The sequence below is a fragment of the Eschrichtius robustus genome, chromosome 5 (assembly GCF_028021215.1).
Source record: "Eschrichtius robustus isolate mEscRob2 chromosome 5, mEscRob2.pri, whole genome shotgun sequence".
Lineage (NCBI taxonomy): Eukaryota > Metazoa > Chordata > Mammalia > Artiodactyla > Eschrichtiidae > Eschrichtius > Eschrichtius robustus.
Genome location: NC_090828.1, coordinates 51,364,698 through 51,390,877, shown reverse-complemented (window position 1 = coordinate 51,390,877; position 26,180 = coordinate 51,364,698). Strand labels below are relative to the sequence as shown.

General features: G+C 34.7%; 1 pseudogene; it reads right to left on the bottom strand.

Moving 5' to 3' along the window:
- The window catches only part of LOC137764624 (transforming acidic coiled-coil-containing protein 3-like), a 71,428-nt pseudogene that overhangs the window by 16,666 nt on the left and 28,582 nt on the right, over nucleotides 1–26,180 (bottom strand).

Genomic DNA, 26,180 nt, shown 5'->3' with positions numbered 1-26,180 from the left:
ACATCACAACTGGGCAATGACTTGTATGGCAAATTTAATTTCAATAATGCTCACAGTAATTGTTTCCCTGACTTCAGAGCTTTTAGTTTATACAAAGCCCTCTAGACAATAAACTGAACCTTAACCAAAGGTATTTGTGAAGCTTCTTTCAAATCACAGAAAACAAATTTCCATGCTAACTGAGTTCATTACATTATTCAGACACGCTGCTGGTGAATGTTTTGTCAAGGTGCTCAGAGGATTTGATAATAGAAGTAAGATAATAGAATCAAGATTTCAAGAACTACAATAAAATAAATTATTTCTAACCCACGTGGATGCCACTTACCATAACTAGTAAATTCTTATATATGTAAATTAACTCTTTTTTCATGCAAATTATCCATTTTTTTTAAAAATAAATTTATTTATTTTGGCTGCATTGGGTCTTTGTTGCTGTGCACCGGCTTTCTCTAGTTGCGGCGAGCGGGGGGGCTACTCTTTGTTTTGGTGCGTGGGCTTCTCATTGCGGTGGCTTCTCTTGTTACAGAGCACGGCCTCTAGGTGCACGGGCTTCAGTAGTTGCAGCACACAGGCTCAGTAGTTGTGGCCAGCAGGCTCTAGAGCACAGGCTCAGTAGTTGTGGCGCACGGGCTTAGTTGCTCTGTGGCATGTGGGATCTTCCCGGACCAGGGCTTGAACCCGTGTCCCCTACATTGGCAGGCGGATTCTTAACCACTGTGCCACCAGGGAAGTCCCATCCAATTCTTTTTTAAAATGTCTTCTATGTCATAGTGCAGTGGGAAAAATATGACTATCTTAAAAATCATATAACCCTTTCTTTACCATTTAAAAACATGCATGTATTGAGAATTAATATACTTTGCACTGAGAAAATATTTGCCAAAATATGTTCAAAACAAAGGAAGTGTTTGAAATGTCATTATTAATTACCAGGAATTTTTTAAAGGTAATATTCTTTGAGTATAGCATTGTTTTGACTTAAAAATAAGGCAGTGTACTCTCAGCTAGATATTGAATAACTGAAAGACAGAAGCACTGGAAAGTTAAAGAGGGAAAAAAATTAAAACTAACTTATTGGAAGGAAATCAAATAGGGGGTTGACACACATTTGATGTAAAAATCCTTTCCAACTATAAAATTGTTATTCCTTTAAATAAAGGAAATCAGAACTGACTACATTAAAATTATTTGAAATGGTAGCTACAAACATAGAGTAAGGGAAACCTTGGGAAATAAGTATCTTTTAAAATCATCTTAAAGGTTCCCACCAAAGAGCATAACCAAAAGAAAGCATGGTAATGAGGTTGAGCTCTAAAGATAATTTGGCTTTGGGTAGTGAGAGAGGAACAGAATCTCAAGCCACCAGAATATTTTAACCCTTCATAGTTTACTTGTAAACAGTTAAATTGATTTGTAGATTATTTTATAGTGTTAACTGAATCATTCTCGGAAAATGTAGAAATGGCTTAAAAATATTCCTGTAAATAAATTAAAGATTAATAATATAATATTAATGCAAGCAAAAGCAAACAGTAAGAAATGGAGGAAGTTGACCCTTCTCCTATTAGGAAGTGCTCTTCAATAGCCACAGTAGGAATTTTAAATGATGACAGTCTAATCAGCCCTTTGAAAATTTGAAATTATGAAGACTATTTATAAGATGGATTTACATTAACTTTTATTTATGATGAATGCATTGCCCTAATTTTATTTCTTAAAATATTACCTAATGATATTAGGAAACCATGATAATTAGCTGACATTTAAAAATATTTTTTATATCATCTTTAACTCAGCCTTTTTAAATTTCCATTTCTCTGTTCATTTTGTAATACACTTAATTTACTATGTACTTAATATTGTAGGCCTAGTACTTAAAATCCTCAGACTATTAGTACATGCATATCATTAATGAATATATAAATACTGGTGGCACAGTAAATATATGTTTTCTCAAAGCTGAGTGTTAGAATTAATATTCACTCAAAGCCAAATATCATCATCATGAAAAAAGCATCTGTATATAAGAATAAATAAAATTTTATCAAAAATATTTACTACTTTAGGTTATTTAAAAATCTAGCCATCAGTTTCCTAAATTTTTATATTATTGTCTGAGAATAATTTCTCAGCACTGTCATCTCTAGATTGTTCCTGCAGTCAGTATACATAGAGTCTTACTTCAACGTGTCCACTTAATAATGTATCTAAACTTTTCTATGCACTGAAGAATATAATTCAGGAAACAGTTTTTCAGTAGTGTATTTCCTAGAGAGAATTTTATGCTAACGTTTCATAGCTTAAGCAAATCTTTAAAAGGCTTCATTATCAACTACTGAAAATGGCTGGCAGTCTGTAGCAATCATTTCAACACAATTTCTATTGAAATTCTTAACTGCCATAGCCACAAAACTTTGAGCTTTTCTTTTTAAATTGTTTTAAAATCTGTTGTTTTGAAGTTTCATTAGTAAGTACAAAATGTGTTTTGGATGTCCCATTTTTCTCTAACACTCTTCTTAATATTTTTATGTTCTTTTTTATGTTCGAGTTGAAGATAATTTATCATTGATGTTTTATATAATTTTGTAGGATTTTTCTTCCTTGTAAATTTTGAAGAGACAAGGTCAGCATCCTTCTGTTAATTCATTCTCACTAGATGCGAAGAGTTTTCAAAGAAACATGAAACAGTTTGACAACTATTTTTTATGAGGCAAGCACACCAAATGAGTCTACAAGGGTTAGAATTATAATCTAATATCTATTATTGTTTTATAATTTAGGTTTTATTAATATTTGTTGACTCAAAAAGAATATATTGGTCTTTCCAAACTTACATACCTAATGTGCTTATTTAATATTTGTATTACTTGCCACTCTCTTTCCTTATTTAACTCTTTACTAGTTCTTAATAATACAAAAAACACAAAGATTTAAGCTTTTATAATCATTAATTATTATACTTCTAGCATAATAAATAATACTACAGTCATAATTGCCTTAAATCCCTGTAAAACCAGTACTGTTATAAGAAGTAAAAGGTGCAAGAGCTTGTCAATCTTTTCTTTTCAACAAATACATAATCAATTAAAATTTCAGAATGCTGACAGAGAAAATAGTAGAAGTGAAGTGGCCAGCGGTTCTTTCATAGTGCATGACAAGAATGATTTATAAGAGCCATGCTGAAGAGGATTTCCAAAAATGATAGATGTGCTTTCCATTTCTCAGTAAATCACAGTTTACAATATTTAAACTGTCAATGCTCATACCATGTAGTCTTCCACAGAGGAAAATGCACTCTTCCTCCTATCTCTGTTTGGAAAAGAAATTTATGCAGATCAGAAAGTAGGCTTGAGTCAATATCAGCACTTCTAACTCCAGTGACTCCAAAAGGCTGTTGAAGAGAGTTTTCTCTTCTCCTTGCTTGGGCAACACATTCTGATTGATTCTCACTGACAACAAAGCCTAAGCCTAAATCCAGAGGGAAAACAAAATTGTGATTTTAGATCTCACTGTTCCCAAACTTTGATGCTATACCCCAATCAAAGTGAGCTTTTCAAATCATGTTTGGTCTCCTTATTTCTGCCTAAATAATCAGCTTTTTAAAAATTATAACATTAGAATTAGAATATCAATAAACTGGGTAAGTAAAAATCTGGGATTAAAACCTTGTGTAAAATTCTAAAGTGGGACATAGTTTGTAATTTTCAAAAGACAGAATAAAATCTATGAGTCTAGAATCTTGAGAAAAAGGGAGATTGTGATATAAAATAAAATCAGAGATGGGCAGGGATTAGATCATTCAGAGGTCTATAAACCACAACAAGGTTGGATTTTATTCTAGGTGAAATTAGACGGCACTGAAGGGCTGTTCAAGAAGGGAAGAGATGTAATCTTATTTATGGTTTTAAGAAGATCACTCTGGTCAGAAAGAAAAACAAATACCATATGCTGACACATATATATGGAATCTAAAAAAAAAAAAAAAAAATGGTTCTGAAGAACCTAGGCAGGCAGGACAGGAATAAAGATGCAGACGTAGAGAATGGACTTGAGAACACGGGGAGGGGGAAGGGTAAGCTGGGACGAAGTGAGAGAGTGGCATGGACTTATATATACTACCAAATGTAAAATAGATAACTAGTGGGAAGCAGCCGCATAGCACAGGGAGATCAGCTCAGTGCTTTGTGACCACCTAGAGGGGTGGGATAGGGAGGGTGGGAGGGAGATAGAAGAGGGAGGAGATATGGGGATATATGTATATGTATAGCTGATTCACTTTGTTATAAAGCAGAAACTAACACAGCATTGTAAAGCAATTATACTCCAATAAAGATGTTAAAAAAATTAAAAATTTTAATAGTGTTAGCTTTATGAGAAGAAAATAAAAAATAAAAAAATTAAAAGATCACTCTGACTACAAAACATCCATTAGCACAGCTAAAGTTACAAATACTGACAGTAATAAATGTTTGCAAAGATACAGAGCAACCAGAATTCTCAGACATGCTGGTGAGAGTGTAAATTGATACAATCACTTTGGCAAACTATGTCGCAGTGTCTGCTTCAGCCGAACATACTTATACTCCTTGACCCAGCAAGCCCCTCCTAGGTATATTCTCAATAGAAATGCATGCATGTGTTCAACAACAACAAAACTTTAATGGAATGATCATTAAAACATTATTCAAACAGCCCCAAACTGGAAACTACACAAATTCCTGTCAACAGTACAATAGATAAAGTATAGACTATTCACACAATGAAACCCTGTACTGGAATTAGAATGAATAATCTACAACATGAATGAATCTCACAAATATCATTGGGCAAAAGCCAAACACAAAAGAGTTCATATTATTCCATTTAGATGTTTTTTAAACAGGCAAATCTAATCTATATTTTTAAGAAACAAAATAGTGGTTACCCTTTGTGCAAGTAGGGGGTGGCCAGTGACTGGAAAGTAGCCTGTAGGTGGAGAGAAGCAGTAACACATTAGCATTGAGACCATAGCCTGGTGGCAAAGAGGGGTGATGAGGAAATGATAGGGATTCTTATACTGACTGTTGATATACAGTATACATTAAAAGCACAGCATCAAAGACTCATACTCAACAGCCATCTGTTACAATCTGCCTTCTATATGCCTGGTTTAACCACTCTTGGTGATGAGAAACTCACTATTTATAAGGGAGACTGTTCCTCTTTTGAAAAAAAAATCTGATGGTTCAAATGTTATTTATAATAGTCAAAATCTCATTTATTATTCTAGTTATTTCTCTCTGAAACAACATGGAACAATCCATTTGAATATTAGTAAAAGCTCTTCAAGGAGTTGAAGACAGCTGACATATTTTCACCTTAGTCTTCCTTTCTCCCAGTGAAACAAGTCAGCAACATGATCCACTCTTTGTAGAAAGTGCGTTCCAGCTACCACTTCACCCCAGTAACCACCCTCTGAGAAGCCCTCATTTGCAAATGTCACTAATGAAAAGAAGAGAGAGGGAGGAAGTTGGGTCAGCCCTGCAGATGTAGGATACACAAATGTAGAATTGTGAGTACAGGGTGCTTCAGAGCTCAGTGATTTGAGTGAGCTGTAAGAGCATTATAAGGATGGTTCAAGGTAGCTTCCAGATCTTCTACTTGACATTCTTACTTTAAACTTAAAGTTTAAAAATACTGACTTGTTTTTACACAGGCCGTTAATTCTCTTCCATCCACAAATTTTCCTTTATATCCCACTTCTACATTCTCCCTTCTTTGGATCATAACCAATCTTGGTCAGAACCTTTTGTTAAATTTCTCCTGTTTTAAATCAATTCATTTCCAATAGCTATTTATCTGCTACAGGTTTGTCCCAACACACTTTCTAATAATGTAATTTTTGAAGTTATATTTCGTGTAAATCTGGGAAACTTCCTAGTTGTCAATATTTCTATACACAAAGATTAAAAGGAAAAGAAAGAAGCAAGATAGGAAATAATAGGAGAGGACAAAAATTTCTGTTTATTTTACATTCCAAATATATATTATTTTGTACAATAACATATGCCATGTATAAATGCTATGATACAAGGAATAAGAGGTGAATTATGGGTACTTCATTTTAAATATTTCTTTCCAGTTACTCAAGGTATGATTTCTAGCATGAAACTGGATAAAGCATCACTTTTAGGTATTTATCTTGATAATATGTCTTTAAAGTTTTGAAGTTTATATTTGAGCAAAAACTTCTATAAATATGGAAAGCTGATTTATAGTGATTTTGCCAAGTCTTTTCTTCCCTTCTTAAGTCTAAGACCATCTACCAGTTATGAGTTTGTTTTACATCTTCTCTAAATAGCAGCACTGCTATGCAAATAGTTTTTATAAACTTGACCTTTGCATAACAAGTTCAAGCAATCAAATTTTAAATTTGTTTTTGTGAACACCTAGATTTGGCTTAGCATTTATTCTTGCTTTGCAACATAGAAAAATCCATAATAACCTTATACATTTTGTTCCTTATATGATCATGATTTAGAGTGAATAATTTTAACTGTTAAAAGCCCTAGAAGAGTCTAGCTTGGTAATTAATTAAGTAAGTAATTAGGAATTAGTTATAACACTCTTTTAAATGAAGAAACATTCTTTTCTCCTGTAACCAATTTTAGCTGTACGATATTCTTAATCACTCCCACTGATGCCATTTCACAAGTTTGCTGCAATATTATCATGAGAAGTCAAGAATTAGGAAATTAGTAAGAAAATTACCTGATCACCACAAAAGTCTTGGTTCCAACTGTAATCATCGAGTTAGTTGGATGACTAAGAAACTTTATTTTTTTGTTAGCTGATACATAACTGTTCTTGGTGTCTCTGCCAGCTGGTGATCTGATGCTCTAAGGTAATTTTCCAGCAAGTGGAAGGGAATTTTACAGGAGTACTATTAATTTACTTTTGTGGTACCTGCATAAGAAACCTGGAATGTGTTACACCCGGCTTCCAAACTAAGGGTCAAACAGTTGTGAAAAATAAAATTTTTACTTATTTAGACATGAAATACCACAAAATTGGAAGATTTCAAAAGCATATATTTTCTCATCTTCCTTGCATTTCTTTAATAGGGTTTCAAAGCAAGTACAGTGATTCCTCAATTTACACAGGTTTGAAGATGCAAAGACCAAGAAAAATGTTTTAAGGGACTAGTTGTAAATCTCAGCTTGCAAAATTGGATAATGAAAAAATAATATTCATCTTGATATTGATTACATTCTTAGTTAAAAAAAATCTAAGTCCTCTTATAATGAGTTTTCAATGTCTTTTACGTAATAAATTATTGTAATACTTAAGTTTTATAAACAATTTTTTGTACAGCAGTTTTATGTAGTTACTTTTAGTTAGCTTTTCAATTTCAGTTAATACTGTTGTTGTATTTTTATTCTATTTTTATTGTCATTAAAAATGAGTTATTAAACTGAAGTTAGTATTTATAAACTTAAGAAAAAATATTTTTTATTGAACTCATATTCCTGATTTCCTTAGCTGCTATTAAAACTTTAAGCACATTTAAAAATTATTCTAAATGTGTCTTCTGTCCTTTTATAAAATGTTTTATAGTAACAGTAGATACAAACTAGGTATATATTTCTATATTTCCCACTGGCATAAAACATGTAATTTCACTTAGAAAATTAGTTCATACAAGTTTAATTAACTGAATAAAACAGCTTAGAAACTTTTCCTTGAAAGTTCACATACAATCAATTTTTTTTTCAGTAATAAAGCCCATATTTGTTTGCTGGATATTAGCTCTGACACAATTTTTGATTATGCTTAATACAAATTCCCTACTCTAGCCAAATGGTTTTCTCAGGGAGGAATTGCATTTAGCATGAGTCAGAGCAACTTGGAAAAGATCCCCTTCAAATTCACCAGGCTTTAGTCTCTCGCATAAAAGAATCTGGAGGTGGTTAGACCGGGGCTGTCTGACAGCTGCTAGAAGGCATCAGGGGCCCAAGCTGCTCTCAGCTCTCTTCTCCTGCATGCTTGTGTGGCCCTTATCCTCAGGATCTAAGATCCCCACTTGAGGTCCAACTGTTCTTTGGCCTTCCGGGCAGTAGGGTGGTAGATGGAGAGAAGAAGGACCTGCTCCTTTAAGGAGATCTTCCAAAAGTCCCACGCAGTGACATAACACTTGTGCTTACATTTCACTGCCAAAAACTTAATACTTAGCTGAACTTGGTTTCAAAGTGGAGATGGAAAACATAGATTTTTGTTTTTTTGTTTTTTTATAGTAATACAGTTTATTTTTTTAACATCTTTATTAGAGTATAATTGCTTTACAATGGTGTGTCAGTTTCTGTTTTTATAACAAAGTGAATCAGTTATACATATACACATGTCCCCATATCTCATCCCTCTTGCATCTCCCTCCCTCCCACCCTCCCTATCCCACCCCTCTAGGTGGTCACAAAGCACCGAGCTGATCTCCCTGTGCTATACGGCTGCTTCCCACTACCTATCTGTTTTACGTTTGGTAGTGTGTATATGTCCATGCCACTCTCTCACTTTGTCCCAGCTTACCCTTCCCCCTCCCCGTGTCCTCAAGTCCATTCTCTAGTAGGTCTGCATCTTTATTCCCGTCTTGCCCCTAGGTTCTTCTGACCATTTTTTTTCTTTTCTTTTATTAGATTCCGTATATATGTGTTAGCATACAGTATTTGTTTTTCTCTTTCTGACTTACTTCACTCTGTATGACAGTCTCTAGGTCCATCCACATCTCTACAAATGACCCAATTTCATTCATTTTTATGGCTGAGTAATATTCCATTGTATACATGTACCATATCTTCTTTATCCATTCATCTGTCTATGGGCATTTAGGTTGCTTCCATGACCTGGCTATTGTAAATAGTGCTGCAGTGAACATTGGGGTTCATGTGTCTTTTTGAATTATAGTTTTCTCTGGGTATATGCCCAGTAGTGGGATTGCTGGGTCGTATGGTAGTTCTATTTGTAGTTTTTTAAGGAACCTCCATACTGTTCTCCATAGTGGCTGTATCAATTGACATTCCCACCAACAGTGCAAGAGGGTTTCCTTTTCTCCACACCCTCTCCAAGATTTATTGTTTGTTGATTTTTTGATGATGGCCATTCTGACCGGTGTGAGATGATATCTCATTGTAGTTTTGATTTGCATTTCTCTAATGATTAATGATGTTCAGCATTCTTTCATGTGTTTGTTGGCAATCTGTATAGCTTCTTTGGAGAAATGTCTATTTATGTCTTCTGCCCAGTTTTGGATTGGGTTGTTTGTTTTTTTTTATTGAGCTGCATGAGTTGCTTGTATGTTTTGGAGATTAATCCTTTGTCAGTTGCTTCATTTGCAAATATTTTCTCCCATTCTGAGGGTTGTCTTTTCATCTTGTTTATGGTTTCCTTTGCTGTGCAAAAGCTTTTAAGTTTCATTAGGTCCCATTTGTTTATTTTTGTTTTTATTTCCATTTCTTGAGGAGGTGGGTCAAAAAGGATCTTGCTGTGATTTATGTCATAGAGTGTTCTGCCTATGTTTTCCTCTAAGAGTTTGATGGTGTCTGGCCTTACATTTAGGTCTTTAATCCATTTTGAGTTTATTTTTGTGTATGGTGTTAGGGAGTGTTCTAATTTCATTCTTTTACATGTAGCTGTCCAGTTTTCCCAGCACCACTTATTGAAGAGGCTGTCTTTTCTCCACTGTATATTCTTGCCTCCTAGAAAACATAGCTTTTTAAATCTGGTTACATGGTTGCTCTGAAATAAAATTAAGGTTCAGCAATTGAGGGGAAGCAGGAGAATGAATATTGGAGTAGGGAGCTAATACTCTTCTGCCATACTTATATATCCATTGTCATTTGAATAAAACATATTTCCATTTCTATTTCTTGGTTCAGCAAACTTTCCTTTCCTAAAAAGTCTTCCTCTCTTCCCATATTCTTATTGAAGTTCTAGCCTTTCTTCAGTGGCCAACTTAGTTTCTCTTTCTTTCTGTTTTTTCCAACTTCCTTGGACTTCCCTCAAAATTCAGTTAGTATTTTTTAATCTATACCACTCATTTGGGACTCATAGTATGTTCGATCTCATTAATAATTTGTTTCTGTGTCTATGTGCTATATTCCCAATGATGTGATGTCTGATCTTATGAAGCTCAGACACCATGCCTTTTGCTTCTTTGCATCGCTGGGGCCTAGGGGACATGAGATTGTATCTGTCTTATTCATGACAGATTTGAGATAGCTTACATAAAATGTTCAAAAGTGATAATAATGTGCATTAAAATCTGGAGCAGGGAAAATATAAGCTAAAATGGGAAGCCAAGACATAAAGAGGAAAGAAATACAAAGTATAAAATGTAAAAATGAATGTTGTAAGAAACTACTCTTAAAAATTTTAATGTTGTCTACATATTTAACTAAAATACATATTTGACTAAGCTACACATGCTATTCCTGGTAACCAAATGGAAAAGGGAAATATGACCGATTGTAAATTACTGTTGAAAAGGAGGGGCAGGAATTATCATTGAAAACAAATCCCTTTCCTACCACTAAGTTATAAAAGAAATTTCTCACTCAGGACTTTATAATGCAGGACTAAGTAATATAGTAGAGAATGTCCTTAGTATCATTCCCATATCAAATACAGTGATAGGCTTATGAGGCTGTTTCTTATAGCATTCATCAATAAAAGGCATGACATCAAACACAGCAGTGCAGGTTGTTTTATAGAGGGTCAAGGTTTAATATTAATTTTCTTATTGTTTGAAATAAAGAATAAAAATTAAAATAATAATAATAATCAAAGCAATAAAATAACTGGAGCATATCCTTCAGTCATTAATACCTTACACTCTCTTAACCTCATTTCTGAGCTAGGCCAGATGATGGAGAGTTTAAGGTGAATATATCCATATATTTGACATGTGAGGCTGTGTGAGGAAGTGGCACAAGATAGAGATAAAAGCACAGCTCTGCCACTTAATTGGCTGTAGAGCACTGGGTAAGTTACTTAAGCTTTCTTTGCTTTAATTTCCTCATCTACAAAATGACAATAATAAAAGTACCTATCCCATTGAATTGATATGAGCATTATAACAGTAATGTGAATAAGGTCTTAGAACAAAAGCTGTCATATGATAACTGCTATTAAAGTAGTTGCTGGGAATTCCCTGGCAGTCCAGTGGTTAGGACTCCGCACTTCCGCTGCAGGGGGCGTGGGTTTGATCCCTGGTCGGGGAACTAAGATCCCGCATGCCGCGCAGCCCAAAAGAAAAGAAAGGAAAAGAAAAAAGTAGTTGCTAATTCATGTTAAGTAGATAGTAATGTTGAAATACTTATATGAAAACTGAGAAGGCAGGCCAAGGTTTTTACCTCAATGGATGCCCACAATTCATTCATTCACTTCTTCCTGATTATGAAGAGAATGACAGAAGCTATTATCATGGATGAAACTGAAGGTTTTACTTTACAATTAAAAATTTTAGAATAATGTTTTTCATGTGCTTTGTTTTAAAATTTGGGTCATTGAAGTCTTACCAAGCTGAAAAGAATGGAAAAGGAAAATGCAAACATGCTCAGTATTATTCTACAAATCAAATCATAGAGAAGTTTGTATGACCAGCCTAAAGAAGTACAAGAAAATGGCATAAAATGGTCATCTATGAATTTTGAGATTTTGGAGATTCATTTAGCCACTTATTTTAATTTCTTTACCTAAAATGAGTATAGAACAGTAAAAGCAAATGTCATGAGTTATAAGGAGGATAATCTCTTTCTGTCATTGTCAAAATGAAAAATCTTGGTAAAATGCAAGAACTACTTATTACTGGATTAAAAGTAGTATGAAATGGTACTTTTCTTTTACGTTAGGGCAAAATAATGTACTAAATACTAAATAGACCATAAATTTATATTTAAAAAACAAAAATAATATTAATCATAGAAAATGTTTTACGTGCCAGTAAACTTGATTTTTGAAAGTGGCATCAAAGGTTGAGCAATTTTTAGGTCTCCAATGTAATAGCAAATTTTTGGGAAGGAGATCATGACCCATTATGCCAACAGAATTCTAAATCTTCAACCTAGCAACAGCTCAACACTGTTTCATTATCCAGAAAATGTCCTTTTTAAAATTGACATTTTTCTATGTTCACTTCCTAAGAAAGGCTAACTGTCATCTTTGTAATCACCTCCTGATTGTTCACAGCTTATTTCTTTTATACTTGAAGCATCAGCTAATTCCTCTTCAAAAGATAGCTTCAGAATGAATCATAAGCTCCTGAAAGACAAGGGCAATGCTTTTTATCTCTTTGTAGATTCAGAAATTGACTCTATGCCTGACATTAAGCACCTGTTCAGTAATTGTTGTTTAAAGAATGGAAATCAGCAGAATGTCTTCCCAGGAGTAGGTTTTATGTGCTTGTAAGAAGCCCTTTTTGTATGAACAGAAGAGGGAGAAGAAAAAGGAATAAAGAGCACTCACTAAAGAAGAATGAGGGAGAGATTCATACAATAATCTCTCCTCTCAGCCAAGGGGAATAATTTGGTGATGTAACTCTGGAGGGATCTGGTAAAGGAGAAAGGCAAGAGAAGAAGGTTGTTTAAACCTCTGTTGGTCTTAGTTCAGAGTTTGTTACCATAAATCATTACCACTATAACCCATTTTTTTAAAAGTATGGCAAGATATCAGCTGTGGACTTAAGAATTGTTTACTTTGTTCTAAAATCCATTGCTATACATTTATATGCCCTACAGTGTTTGAAAAGTGAAAGACAAATCTCATTTGCTACCACTGAAAGAGACAGCTATTTCCCAACTTTCACTCTGAAAATTGATAATTAAAGGGAAAGAATTCAATATCTAACTTGCTTTCTTTTAGAGGAATTCTAATTCATCACCATTTTAAAACTCCCAATGAAATACTAATTTAATCAAAGATCAAAGAATGCTAAAGCCATGTGCAGTAAGTTTGGTGGGATGAGGCTCTACACATGTATGTCACACATTGCTTTGCAATCACTTAGTATCCTCTACAACATAGAGATTTGACAACCCTCTCTTAACCCAGTGATCTATAGCAAACTCATGCAAGCAAAGCCTGCCTTTATGTGCCTATAGGGAGTTAATATAAAGACATCACTGGTCAAAAAATGTCTCATCTTATATACTTGAAATTTTCTAAGAGGATAGATCTTAAATTTACTCACCACACACACACACACACACCCCACACAATGGTAACTATGTAGAGGTGATGGATAAGATATTTAGCTTGATTGTGGTGATCTTTCCACAGGGTATACATATATTAAAACATGAAATTGCACACCTTAAATATATATAGTTTTTATATGTCAAAGATATCTCAATGAAGTTATTTTTTAAATATTTCATCTGAATATCATCAAGGTTTTAGACGTAACTTCCAGCTTTACAGAAATAGAGGATATAGAAGAACAAGCTGAACCATATCATAAGGAAATCATTTTTTTAAAAAAATCTAGAATGTGTGACATCCCTCAAAGCAGCTAGAATGGTCTCTTCAAAAAGCCAGTGTCACAGGGAAAAACAAACATGAGACTGAACTAGAATAGTCTAAAGAGACATAATAACCAAATGTAATACATAAATCTTGAAGGGATCGTGGTTTGAAAAAAATTATCTGTTAAAAACATTTTGGAGACAACTAGATATATTTGTATATGAATGAGTGATACATGACATTAGGGAATAGATATTAATTTTCCTAGTTATAATGGTATTATGATTATGTAGTTTATTCTTATTAAGAAATGCATGCTAAAATATTTAGTAAAGTGTGATGATTTTGTCAATTTATTTTAAACAGATGGCTTAAATGGTTCAGTAAAAATATATTTTACATAATATATAAAATTCTAATAACACATCAATCAAATAGATACAAATATATGTATATAAATGTACATACATGCATAAACATATGGATAGATGGATGTAAAACATGACAAATGTTAATTTTGCTGAATCTTGGCTAAGGATCTATAGCTGTTTATTGAGCTATTTCACCTTTTCTGTATGTTTGAAAACTTACATACATAAAAGTGTTTTTTAATTAAAAATAAAACAAGCCAGGGAAAAGTAGTAACCCAGTGAGATTAAACGTTATCACTGTTATTAGTAATAACTATTTATTGATCATCTGCTATAACTAGAAACCATACTAATTGCTATACATACATTACCTGATGAACTTTTTTCAAAATACACATAAAATTTACTATCTTAATCATTTTTAAGTATACAGTTTAGTGGCATTAAGTACATTCACATTGTTGTGCAACCATCACCACCATCCATCTTCAGAACTCTTTTCAGCTTGAAAACCTGAAACTCTATACCCATTAGACAATAACTCCTCATACCCACAATCCTGCAGCCTCTGACAATCACCATTGTACTCTCTGTCCCTATGAATTTGACTACTCTAGGTACCTCATTATGTGGAATCATATGGCATTTGTCTTTTTGTGACCAGTTTATTTCACTTAGCAAAACGTCCTCAAGATTCATCCATGATGTATCATGTGTCAAAATCTTCCTTTTTAAGGCCGAATAATTTTCCATTGTATGCATATACCAAATTTTATTTATCCATTCATCCATTGATGGATACTCGTGTTACTTCCACCTTTCAGCTATTGTGAGTAATGCTGCTATGAACATGGGTGTACAAATGTCTCTTCAAGGTCCTGCTTTCAAATCTTTTGGGTATATACTCAGAAGTGTAATTGCTGAATCATATGGTACTACTAATTTAAATTTTTTGAGGCTAGTGGGTGCACCATTTTACATTCCTACCAACAGTGCACTGGGATTCCAATTTTTCCTTACCCTTGCCAACATTTGTTATTTTCTGGGTTTTTGATAGTAGCCATCCTAATAGGTATGAGGTTATATCAGTGATTTTGTGGTTTTGATTTGCATTTCTCTAATGCTCAGTGATGTTCAGTATCTTTTCATGTGCTTATTGGCCATTTGTATATCTTCTTCGGAGAAATGTCTATTCAAGTCCTTTCCTCATTTTTAAATTGGAGTGTTTGTTTTATTGTTGTTGAGTTGTAGGAGTTCTTTATGTATTCTGGATATTAACCCTTTATCAGATATATGATTTGCAAATATTTTCTCCTATTCTATGGCTTGCTTTTTCACACTATTGATTATGCCAATTGATGCACAGAAGTTTTTAATTTTGATACAGATTAAACTATAAACTATAGTTTATAAGCTAGTTTATAAATTATAAATTAAATCATCTATTTTTTGTTGTTGTTGTTACTATCTGATTTCCTTTTTATATCACCCTGAGAGGTTGGTGTTATAGCCCAGTTTTATACCTGAAGAAACTAAAGCTTGGAGAATATAATTAACTCAGCCAAGTTCATACAACCACTACAAAGTGAAGTTGAGTTTCAAATTCAGTTACATTGTTCTGCTAAACCATGCTGCAGTACTGATTTAAATATTTATATTGTTACAAAATTAAGAATTAATTAGAATAAACTTTCTGTCCCATCTTGAATGTGCAAATTTGTCAGTTCTACAAACAGAATCTGATTAGATTGATTAAGAGACACTCTTCCCCAGATGGCAGCTTGGACAGCCAAATGTCATATATTATCTTCATTGACATGTGGAGTGCTTAGAATCAGGGAAAGATAAACTGTCACACACAACTTCCGGCAGATTGTCAGTTTTCAGAATAACTAAGCCAACAATTGTAGGGTCCAAACATTACGATAGTGAGGGAATGTTTTAATGTGGCAGCAGGTCCATTGTCTGAGATCTCTAAAATTGCATTCAGCGGTTTATAGAATTGCTAAAGAGAGTTGGATGCACAGCCTTCTCAGTAAATAAGAATGAGGAAGAATTTAGTTAAAATTAAAAGTATCTTTGCACAGGGACCATAAAGAAAGCTCCCCCCCCCCCCCCCCCTATTTTCTGAACCATGAGCTTTGGTCTAGAAGGAACCCAAGGTCATGAGCCAACCTAATTCATGGAACCCTCATAACAAAACACAACCTGGATCTATTTTCTTCCAAACTCTTTTCTGCTCTTTGGAAGGAACAGGAAGCAAGTTCAAGAGTCCTCCTTTAGATGTATATATCTATTGAGCATATCATCTGAGTTTCTTATGAGTTTTATTCTGTAGAGGAGACAAGTAAAACATTGCAATAGAGATTTAAAAGCTCCCAACATATATAAAAGGCAATACTGTCTGATTTCAAAAAGAAAAGTCTACATTATAAACGGTTAAAGTAGTAAATTTGGGTAATGTAATCTGGCAACATCTATTTTTAAATCTACATGTACTTTGACCGACAAACTCACTTTTCGTAAGCTTGTTATTTAACAACAAAGGGGACAGGGGACCTGAAAACCATTCTAATGCCCATCACTAAGGAAATGGTTTAATCAGTGCATTTATTCAATGGAAAATTATACTATTATTTTAAAAATAAATCTTTATTTGTGAACTTGAGGGGATGATATTTCTCCTCAATAAAAACAACAAGTTGTAGAAATGTATATATTTTGATCCTATCAGGAGCTTGGAATGAGGTGTGGAAGGGTGGACAGTAGGATGTAAACCTGAATTACTTTAGGACTGGAGGAAGAGTTGAAGGAGATACCAGTCTCTTTAGATCTCATATTGCAATCTTATTACAACAGCTAAGTACTGCTCTGTATTTTTTAATTTAGTAAAGAAAAAATTTAAATTTCTGCTCAGACCTCAAAAAATACAATTTCTAAAATTAAATTCTAGGCAATGGAATTGTTTCCCTTTCCTTTTCCTAAAAGGCACTTAGTTAGCTAATCACATAAAAGGGAAAACTTTTTTTACTTTGAGTGAAATAAATAAATAACTTGAAAACAGCTTTTCAAGATCATGGACACTTAACTTTAACTTGATTATGAGAGTGAAACAATAAGCCTAATGAATCCCAAGATAAACACCCTACTGTGAATTTAAGAAATGTATTTATTGGTTAGCCATCTATGTAGGAAGGCAGAACTACTAAATGGAGCTGACCCCAGCCCTGCAGTCGGACTGCCTGGATTCAAATCCTGTCTGACACTCTCTTGGTGTGGAGTATTTGATTCATTACTTAACCTCTCTTTAGGCCTCCCATCTGCTTATCTATAAAATAAAAGATAATTCCCTTAGAATAGTGCCAGGAACATAGTAAGTTTTCAATAAATGAGTTAGGTGCTCTGCTATACGATTCAGTTTTACCTTCAAGTAGCTCCTAGTGAAGCAGGGACACAAACTTCTAAAAATTAGCAAGAACCCAGCTAATGAAAATTTCTTCTGCAAAGGATAACAAATATTTTTAATTCCTCCCAAGTGGTATAGTCTATAGCAGCTTGGAGATCAGCCAAGAGCTATGATTATATATAACCACTTAGACTGTCATTGTTGGCATAAGTCTGAAAAGACTGCAAGTTTTAGAAGAGGAAGAGGACTGTTTTCCTTCATACCTGGAAGCAAACACATGGTATGTTCAGAAAAGGAGAAATTAGCTTTTTAATCTAAATTACTGTTATATAAATTATTATAATAAATCAATATAAACTGGTATGATTTTAACAAAAGGATGATGACTCTGGGTCTAGAATGAATATAGAGGGCATTAATTCCACAAGAAGAGCAAGTAATGAGAAAATTTCTGGCAAGCCTTCTTAGTTCTCATTATGCCATCAGCACATACTTCATTAACGGCTAACAATAAGCAATATGACTTAATTAAAGGCAGATAAATATCCAGACTATTTCCAGTCCATTCAGGCTAATGGCATCTGCAAAACAAACCATATATAACTGCTCTTTTGATTACTAACAATAAATAAACAACCATTTGAATTTCTAAATTTGCCTTTCCTGTAGCAAGGAATTCACGATATCCTAAAGGACCTGTTATGGGTTGAATTGTGTCGTGCTAAAAGACATGTTGACATCTTAAGCCCCTGTACCTCAGAATGTGACCTTATTTTGAAATAAAGTCATAGCAGATGCAATTAATTAAGTTAAGATGAGGTCATACTGGAGTAGGATAGACCCGTAATCCAATATGTCTGGTCCTGATAAGAGGAGAAGAGACACAGATAGACACAGGGAGAATGGCCCACAGTAATTGAGGCAGAGGTTGGAGTTATACAGCTGCTGCAAGTCAAGGAACATCAACAATTGCCAGAAAACCACTAGAAGCTAGGAAGAGGCAGGGAAGGATTTTCCTGTAGGTTTCAGAAAGAGCATGACCCGCTAACATCTTGATTTTGGGCTTTCAGCGTCCAGAACTATGAAATAAGAAATTTCTGTTTTAAGTCACCAGTTTGTTACTTGCTACAGCCACCCTAGGAAACATATACATTGTACTTTCATTATGGATGTAATCCTTTACCAGGCCAGTTGTAGTGAATTGCAGTACACCTAAAATGCTTAGGAGCCTCTAATTTTAAACTTGATATAAAATCTTTATTTCGTATAAGTGACATAAAAATAATAATAAACTCTTTTTCCTATCATAAAATCAGAGCAAGATCCATCATTCAGAAGCTACTGAATTCTAGCCTCAAGTACTATATTAGTTTCCTAGGGCTGCCATGACAAAGTACCACAGACTGGGCGGGTGGCTTAAACAACAGAATTTATTTCCCCACAGTTCTGGAGGCTAGTGTCTGAGATAAAGGTGTTGATGGGGTTAGTTTCTTCTGAGGCCTCTCTCCTTGGCTTGTAGATAGCCATCTTCTCCTTGTGTCTTCATATTGTCTTCTCGCTGTGCCTGTTTGTGTCCAGATTTCCTCATTTTATAAGGATGCCAGTCATTTGGATTAGGGCCCACCCTCATGCTTCATTTTAACTTAATCACCTCTTTAAAGACCCTATCTCCAAATACAGTCACATGCTGAGGTACTGGGGTTTAGAACTTTAATATATGAATTTGGGGGACATAATTCAGCCCATAACAAGGTCAAAGAAAAGATTTTACTATGACCTTAATGAAAGACTGCTCTCAACCAACTCACTCAATGTATTTAGTGCCATTGTAACTACCAGGAATAATGTATAGTAAAGTTTTTAATAAAAGAGCATTACTAAAATCCAAGAGATCTTTAACAAAGGGAGAACTTCTTTTCAACAGCCTTTATAAACATTCTTTGCCTAACACCTGCTCAACAAAGGCTTTAGCCTTGTATAACTTAATTGTTTATCTTTTTTTGGAGTAGTTAAATATTCACTGAACTTATTCAGAGAATATTTAAACTTTTCTTTTTTTTCCCATTGTTCCATGTAAATTGTATGCCTTGTAAAAATGAACTCCAATTGTAAAATTAAATATGCCTTTTCTGTATCTTGTCAATCTTATTCTCTCAGTCTAAAGTATGTCACCCCATTCCTACTGCTTTCAGTTCGGGTTACAATATTAGATAATATCCAGTAAAATAACCACACAAGCAGTCATAATTTCCTTCACAAATTGAGTCTTATGACAATAAAAAAATGATTAGAGAAAATTTAGTAACTTAAAACTGTACCCACTAGCTGGTTTTAATTATACCAAAGCAAATTTTAGTCCTGGGAAAAATACCTGTTTTCATAGGTGTTACACACTCAGTGAACAAGACTATCCTATCCGCCCCCAGAAATACCTGGTAAAGTAAAAATAAGGATTGTTGGAATATTTTCATTGGTTTAATTCTTAGAGAGTAGACTCAGAAAAGGACAGAATAGGATAAAAACCTCAAATGGCTTCATGGAGATTCTCTTTTCCCAAAGGAAGAGTCTACAGATTCAGTCAGCATTCAGAAGGGGTTGTGGTGTGAAAGATGGGCAGTACTAGCTAAGCAAACATGTTCTGCAATTGAAGAGACTTAATACAAGAATTCCATTATGTGTGAACACCTATAGCAATTTTTTTCTTTTTACCTAAAGTAGTGATTGAATTATGCACCAAAGTAAACAAATAGTTTTCTTATGTAATAGAATTTTAACAGATCTAGTCTACTATTGAAGAAAGGCAAATTACTCAACTGCCCCCTTCACTCTAACTTGCAACTCACACCTCAGGATTTCACAATATAGGCTTTCCTGGCCTTAAATGCAAAGGTGGCAAGGATCAAAATGTCCAGTTAGATGGACTGTTCCACAGAGTTGGAAATATAAAGCAAGGAATTGGACAGGAATCTTCAAAGTTATGTCAGTTGACATGAAGATGTGGGTATTCTCTCCAAAGAGACATAAAAATTGATCAATGTAATTTAACAAAAAGCTATTGAGTGCCTACTATATGCTTGTGACTATGCTAGATGTAGTTGGTCATTAAGACACAGTCCCTATCTCCAAGGAATTCAGATGTAACAAAGGGGATAGATACAGAACCAAATAACACGGTAAAAGTGAAATTTTAAGATAAACAGGAAAGCAGTTAATTTTGCAGGAATCTGGAACACTAAGAAGTGATAAATGAGTGGGCCGTCAAGAAGGAGTGAAGATATATGGACAAAAGATATGGGAGGGTGCCTTTCCTGGCCAGGGGCATAGCTTGTACAATGATGCAGAAGAGTTCAGATGTCTGTAGGGAAGAGAATGCTCTAGTGGAGCTAGAGTCTATATCACAGAATGCATGCAAGAAAGCTTGAGTTGAGATTGGAGGGAGAGACCCAGTTGTGAGAGACTTATTACCAGAGTAGTGGACAGAGCCTGGAGACTGGGAAAAATGACTAGTTAATCATAGGATCAGCAACCTACACTATGTCAGCCAGATTGTTTTTACACTTCATACATTTTTCTGTGCTTGTATCTTTATTGTTATGGTTTTGTGTTTGGTTAATATTTGAAAATTCCATGCTGTAGTAATTGTAATAAAGATAACTAAAAGATGGGGTTCCTTTCTGTGCTTGAATCAGACCTTTAAAGGAACTGCAGAATAACCCTGGAGAATGGTTTGATGATAGTGAGAGTGATTGGAATAAGAGAACCCCAAGATAAAGATAAATTCAGGACAACAAAGAAGGAGCTACTTGTTCATTTGCTCTCCTCTTCCGAGATGATCTCCTTCCAGTGGCAAAATCCATGGAGGTCTGGTTTTGTTTTTAATTAGGGAAACTGTTCTTCCAGCAGCTAACATTATATGATTCAGCTATCACATATTTAATAATAATTGAAGGAGAACAGAAAAATCTCTGTAGTCAAAGAAATTTAATAATTAAGGAAATTATCAGAATAATATATGCAAATTGGCCACTTAGATTGAGTTATTATAAAGATATTATGGAGATCTGTTTGACTGTTTACCCAAAATATCTGTGTTTTCTTTCTTTATCTGCAGACTTAAAAGCAATATGATTATTCAGAGCCCGTAGATCTTTGGGAGACAAGTAGTGCCAGCTCCCAAATATTCATAGTAATATATAACAAATACAATGCTAATTTTAGGCTTTGGTAAAGCCTTATTGTTAATGACTAAGATGACCTCAACGTTCCCTTCAGCTTGACTAAACTTTAGATAGGTTTGTTCCTAATCATAGTCCCTTTTCTTAGAGCATTTGCTTTACAAAACTTATAATCACAAATTCTTTCTCTGTTCTCTTTGAAATGTATACAGATCTCCTTAGAAGCCTCTTGCTAGTTTTATAACCTAGGGAATGTCTTTCCCAAAGACCTGACAATCATCATGTTGAAACATATTCATCAAGGAAGATAGTGCCCCTATCTCTCAGAGTCTGTGGGAGATTAGAGCCTAACTTCAGTGGATGCCTTGTTACAAGATTTAAAACTTCCTTCTGTCATGAAGATGTGAGAAAGTTTACTTTTTGTTTGGGTTAGGACAATTAGGAGATACAGCTGGTTTATGATTCCCCTCATCCCAACTCTTAAAAACTCTGTAGCCCTTTGTTTCAGTGAAATTGAGCTCAGTCTCTCTCCCCTATTGCAGTAGTCTTGAGGAAAAGCCTTCCCTACCCTTTTGACTTTGTCCAGTGCAATCTTTCTTTGAGATTAATGACATCAAAAGCTATTGATATATTCCTGCTATTCTATGTTCCCAATCAGTGATGACTCTTTGCCTTCATCATGTGATGTTTCATGGTAGAAATTTAAAAATCATCCATTAAGTTTTCCACAGAACTCCTGTATGAAATAACAGATTGTGGTGATGAATTTTTTTGCACAAAAAAAGCCAAAATTGAGATTATTCAAAGTTAACAATAGAATTGGGTCAAGATTCCAATTAAGAGATTCTAGAATATTATTAAATTCTTTAATCTCTGATTGCCAGATTAGAAAACAAAGGTTCTATGTGATCTGACTCAGAAAAATGACCAATGCTACTTCCTCTTTTAGTTAGAAAGGCAGCTCTGGAGAACTTGCAAGGAGCCACAAGGAGTTGTGGAGAGAGAACACAGCAGTGTTGGGGTTAGAGAGACCTCAGTTTGAAATGTAGCTCTACCACTGATTATATGTGTGACTTTGGGCAAATTACTTCCTTGTCTTTAAGAAAGAAGATAAACATACTCCCTTGGCCAGGGGGTTGTGTGAGTTGTATGTGAGAAAATGTGTGTGAGGCAAATGATGGCTTTTACCACCATCTCAGGCCACTAGAGTCTTAGATGGCTGTGCAATGCTGCAATGCTTAACTTCTAAAAGGGCATTGACAAGATGTGCTAGGGCAGAGACAGAGACTCCTCCAGAGGGAACTCTGCCCTCACCACCTCCCTGTCTTCTTAGAGTGATAGGAGTCTCTTGCCAGCATCCTGCCAGCATTTGCAGTTGCGACTTACCTCTTAGCAGGGAGCCTGACTGGAGCACCTGCCTGGCTGCACCAGGTAATTGGCTCCTCTGTCTTCACCCAGGAGAACAAGTGCTTTAAACTGTCTTGAGCATAGGGGAAGAACCAAACCCAACCATTAACTACATAGACACAATACACTCAATCCACTGTGAAAGGTGATATAAGAAAAACTTTGTTTTTCAGCTGATTCTATGCAAAAAAACAAAACACACAAAACAAAATCAAACAAAAAACCTGATGTAAACAAATAGTTTTTCAACTCCTTGATTATTTTAAAAGAACTATATAGATTATAAAACTTTTAAACCAAAATAGAGGAACGCATCAATCTTTTAACTTCAGTAGAGACATAAGAGGTGTATGTGGGGTGGTAGAAATTGCATTTCAGCCTTAATTCTCATATAAATTCCATTTATTCTTTAATATCTGGTGAGAATCACCTGGAAAGTATTGATATCTTTCAGGAAATCTCATCAAGCTGTAGATCCTGATGAAAACCAGATTCATGATATCAGCATGGCTCATAGGACATCTCATTTAAAACTTAATGGAATATTATTTTTATGATATGTATTTTGGGAGTCTCTTCCCAGTTTGGTTAATTTTTATTCTTCCATATTCTTAATCTTAAAGATTTTCTATTAAAATTTGCTTATAAAACTGTACAGAAAGTGGTCATATTTATGAGTCAGGTCACAGACTTGACTTAGAAACCACCTAGGTTTGGACATTTTTTATTTCCTGATTCAGAAAGCAATTCAGAAATTCCAATTAATTGATAGTATACAATTTTCTTTAAGGCATCTTCAATCCATTTTCTTAATCTTATATCTTTTGATCTCCACCCCCATGACTTTGCTTTTCTTGTGATAAAATAGGTAATAACACAAGGTTAACAGGAGGGCAACATCTGTGCTGATTATTCAGAGAAGCAAAGTATTTTTCATCTTTGTACATCTGTTGGAAGCAGAAGTAATTTTTCCCTTTGTTTCCATAGATACAGTAAACAAGAAATACACTTTCTTGTTTACTAGTTGGTTCCATTTTTGTTATACTGATTATGATTTTTTTTTTTTAACTTTGGGTTTATTTATTTATTTCTGGCTGGGTTGGGTCTTCGTTTCTGTGCGAGGGCTTTCTCTAGTTGCGGCAAGTGGGGGCCACTCTTCATCGCGGTGCGCGGGCCTCTCACTATCGCGGCCTCTCTTGTTGCGGAGCACAGGCTCCAGGTGCGCAGGCTCAGTAGTTGTGGCTCACGGGCCTAGTTGCTCCACGGCATGTGGGATCTTCCCAGACCAGGGCTCGAACCCGTGTCCCCTGCATTGACAGGCAGATTCTCAACCACTGCGCCACCAGGGAAGCCCCTGATTATGATTTTAAAGGCCAATTTTATTTAACTTTGTATTAGATGTATTTCAAATCTATATGTAGAAAAAAAGGGTCTTACTATGTTTAACTTTAGACAAAATGTGATCAAAGAAAGATGTAATATAGAGCTTATAAGATAATATATCCCTATTTCTAAGAAGATAGGCCAGAAATACAATGTTTTTTTTATTCCTATATAGGAAGCACTTTAGGTTCTATCTCCTCCAACTTTCTCCTATAAATTATGGGGAATTCATTTTCAGTTTTTCCTCCCCAGTATACAATCTGAAACATTCAAAGAGAATATATTTTTTTAAAACTTGAAAATTCAGTGACAAATATTTGATGGATGGTAGGAGGAAATTAAGGCAACACAAAAGAGCAGTAACTATAAGGGATAAGAAAAGAATAACAAACATATTAGAGAGCACATCTAAGCCTGAAACTTTTGGACTTCTCTACTCAACCCACCACACACAGCACCACTAACAGAGGAAGGTTGGTCCCTATTGCTCTCCATGACCTTGGTTTTGAACAACTCTCCTTGTACCTCAGTTTGAAAGGTACAAGTTTCTAAACATGCCAGTTATTTCCTTTGCCACCCACTTTTTTCTACTACTCACCCCTGAGGACACCTTTGTATTACCTGTTACAATAAACGTAGTATTATTTACCCCAGAGTTCCTCAGTCTTGACACTATTGACATTTTGGATCAGATAATACTTTGTTATGGGAGGCTGACCTGTGCACTATAGGATTTTTAGCAGCATACCTGGCATCTACCCACTAAATGATATAGCACCACCTCTCCTAAATCTTAATTTAAATGTCTTCAGAAATTGCCAAATGTCCCCTGGTAAGCAAGATCAAGCGCCCCATTTGAAAACCACTGGTTTACACTAACATTTGTTTATTTATGCATCAATTCATTCAATTAGTTTCTCTCAGATGCATGCTGTGTCAAGCACTGGAATACAAAAGTAAGAAAGATATAGTGCTTGCCCTCTCCTATCCTGAAGTCTAGTTATAGATGTGGACAAGAAAACTGTCAATTACAATTTAGTATATAAAATATTACCACAGAGGTAAAAACAAAATGCTACTAGAGCATAATGAAAGGACACCTAACCCAGTTTGGGGGATCAAGACTTTCACAAAGGAAGAGGCACTTAAGGGGACATCAAAAAGATGAGTGGGAATTAGCTCAGTGAAAAATATAAAAGGGACAGAGTGTTCCAGGCAAAGAGGATAATTAAGCAAAAGCCTGTAGGTGAGAAAGCAGGTCAGCATTACTGGGGCACTGAAAACTACAAGCAAGGACCAGGTTACATGAGGTCTTATGTTTCATATTAAAGAGTTTTGACATTATTCTAAGGATAGTGGTGAGTTATGATCTTGCTCTTCAAGACGATGACTCTGGGTAAGGGAGCCATGACTTTTGTAAATTCAAATAACTGTTCTTCTGCTGTCAGTCAGTCAGTCAGTCCTTGAATGCTTCTATGCCAGCCCAAAACTTCTCCAGTTTCTCCACTCTTTTACCAGGTACAAGACAGAAACCATCAATCTTCCAGGTCTATCCATAAAAGAATGAAAACTTATCTCTGTAATTAAAACTAAAACTATCCTACATTTTTTTCACTGTTACGTAAGTAAGTCTAAACTCTAAAGATATTCTGTGTGGTTATCATCAAATAGGTACCAAGTTTTTGTACACTAATTCAAGTAATGCTCCAAAAAGTTCTTTAAGAAAATAAGGCAAATGCATAGTTAATTTGCCATTTATAGATGAAACTAAGAAAGAAGCAAATCAAAAGCCAGTTTGGAAAAAGCCTACTGACTTCCCCTCTCCAAGAGTTGATGTTACATCTTGTTATATTTTTCTAAAATTCAATTGTAAAGTTCTGAATTATAAGGACATAAATTTTTAAAAATTGTGTCTAATACATCCACTACATAAGCACTGAA